The following is a 2,826-nucleotide window of genomic DNA, read 5'->3' as shown; positions in this document are numbered from 1 at the left end:
TTGTTTTGTGGCCTAATATGTGATCAATCCTGGACAGTGTTCCATGTGCATTTGAAAAGAATGTGTATTCTGTGGCTTTTGGATGGGATGTTGCATATATATCTACTAAGCCCATCTGGTCTAATGTGTCATTTAAGTCCAGTGTTTCCTTGTTGATATTCTGTTTGGATGATCTATCCATTGGTGTAAGTGGAATGTTAAAGTCCCCTACTATTATTGTGTTACTGTCTATTTCTGCTTTTATGTCTGTTAATACTTGCTTTATATATTTAGGTTCTCCTTTGTTGGGTGCATAGATATTTACAAGTGTTACATTTTCTTGTTGGATTGTTCCCTTTATCATTATGTAGTGCCCGTCTTTGTCTCTTGTTACAGTTTTTGTTTTAAAGCCTATTTTGTCTGATATAAGTATTGCTACCCCTGCTTTCTTTTCTTTGCCACTTGCATGAGATATCTTTTTCTATCCTTTCACTTTCAGTTTGTGAGTGTCTTTAGTTCTGAAGTGTGTCTCTTGTATTCAGGTTATACATGGGTGTTGTTTTTTTATCCAATTGGCCACCCTATTGCATTTAACTGGAGCATTTAGTCCAATGACGTTTAAAGTAGCTATTGATAAATATGTATTTATTGCCATTTTGTCACTTTTTTCTGAGTGTTTTAGTAGATCTTCTCTGGTCCTTTCTTTTTCTCTTGCTCTCTTCCCTTGTGATTTGATGGTTATCTTTAGTAATATGTTTGATTTCTTATTTGTGATTATCATGAGATCTTATTTAATATCCTATGTATATAACAGTCTATATTGAGTTGATAGACTCTTTAGCTTGACCTCTTTCTAAAAGCTCTGCTTTTTCACTCCCCCTCTCCAAGATTTTATGTTTTGGAAATAATATATAGTCTCTCGTTTAATGTGTGTTTATCCATTACCCTCTTATCATTGAAATAGGTGATTTTAGTGCATTTGTCTTTTAACCTTCATATTATCTTCACAGGTAGTTGATCTGCTACCTTTTACTATATTTTCACCTTTATAAGTGATTTTATTGCCTGTGTTTTTTTTTTTTGTTCTTTGAGAATTTTTTTTTATCTCTACTTGTGATCATTCTTTCCCACTTAAATAAGTCCCTTCAGTATTTCTTGTAGAATTGGTTTCTTGGTGATAAACTCCTTTAATTTTTTTCTTGTCTAGGAAGCTCTTTATCTCTCCTTCCATTCTGAATGAGAACCTTGATGGATAGAGTATTCTTGGCTGTAGGTTTTTTTCCTTTTAGCACTTTAAATATGTCATGCCATTCTCTTCTTTCCTATAGGGTCTCAGCTGAGAAATCCTCTGATAGCCTTATGGGCTTCCCTTTGTATGTCACTCGTGGCCTTTCTCTTGCTGCTTTTAGAATTCTCTCTTTATCTTCTATTTTGGACCTTTTCATTATAATAGGTCTTGCTGTGGGCCTCTCTGGGCTTATCTTGTTTGGAGCTCTGTGTGTTTCCTGTGCTTGGATGTCTGTTTCCTTCGTAAGGTTAGGAAAATGTCATCTATTATTTCTACAAATAAATTTTCTGCCCCTTTGTCTCTCTCTTCTCCTTCTGGGACATCTATAATGAGGATGTTAATGTGCTTGATATTGTCCCAGAGTTCCCTTAGACTGTTCTCATTCTGTCTAATTCTTTTTTCTTTTTTCTGTTCAGCTTGGGTGATTTCCTCTAGTCTTTCATCTAGCTTGCTGATCTGTTCTTCTGCATCCTCTACTCTCTTATTGAGTCCTTCTAGTGACTTTTTTGTTTCTAGTATTGTTTTCTTCATTTCTGATTGGTTCTTTTTTATATTTTACAATTCTTTGCTGATGGACTCACTGTGTTCGTCCAGTCTTCTCCCAATATCTGTAAGCATCCTTATAATATTTTGTTTGAACTTTTTTTTGAATAGATTGCTTATTTCTGGTTCATTTAGTCTGTTTTCTGGGGTTTTGTCCTGTTCCCTTGTTTTGAAAGTATTCCTTTGTCACCTCATTATGCCTCTTTCTCTGTCTTTATTTCTATGTATTAGATGAGTCAGCTATGTCTCCTGATCTTGGAGAAGTGGCCTTATGTATGAGATGCCTTATGAGGCTCGGCAGTGTGCTCCCCTCCTTTCACCAGTCTAAATGATCCATGAGTGACCCCTTTGTGGGCTACTTGTTTCCTTCTGTTGTGGCAGGGTTACTCTTACTGCAGGTACCCAGGGAATCTAGTCTTTCTTTTCCTGGCCAGCTGTTTGTAAAACTGATTTGGGGAGCCTCAGCACCGTTGGCTACAAAGTCTATCAGCACACTCCTATTGCAATTATCTTCTTGTTTGGGTTGGTACCCATTGTAGCTGGTTGCTAGGCTCAGAGGCTTACAGTTGCTATAGGCCTCAAGCCTACAAGGCTGTTGTCAGTTCTCATAGGAGTATAGCTGTGTGGGGCTGGCCTTAGGTACAGGAGCACTCAATTGTTTCAGGCTTTGGAAGGTGGAGCTGATTCTTTGGCTATTTGTGAAGCTCTGATCTTCTACCTGCTGATAAGCCTCACCCTCAATAGGATCACACACAAGGTCAACATAGTCCTGGTCCATGCACACTTCCCAACCCCCTGGACTGTACCCTGATGCCCCACTGCAGAGGCCTCCACCTCTCCACCAATGCCCCCCCAGAGTTCACCTCCTCATCACACAGGACCTGTCCCACAGAGGTGGACATACTAGCCTGCTTGTAGAGGATCTAGACACCCAGTCTACACAGGCTGACAAGTAGCCTGAGGGCTTGCTGCTAGGTGGGGCCAATCCCTAGGAAGGGCTGCCTGTCCTGGCTGAA

At 39.2% G+C, this 2,826-nt stretch overlaps 1 pseudogene; it reads right to left on the bottom strand.

Moving 5' to 3' along the window:
• Positions 1 to 2,588, bottom strand: part of LOC124240753 (olfactory receptor 7A10-like) — an 18,423-nt pseudogene extending 15,835 nt beyond the window's left edge.
• Positions 2,589 to 2,826: the final 238 nt, after the last annotated feature.

This window comes from Equus quagga, chromosome 6 (assembly GCF_021613505.1).
Source record: "Equus quagga isolate Etosha38 chromosome 6, UCLA_HA_Equagga_1.0, whole genome shotgun sequence".
Classification (NCBI taxonomy): Eukaryota; Metazoa; Chordata; class Mammalia; order Perissodactyla; family Equidae; genus Equus; species Equus quagga.
This window is presented reverse-complemented; position numbering and strand designations above follow the sequence as displayed.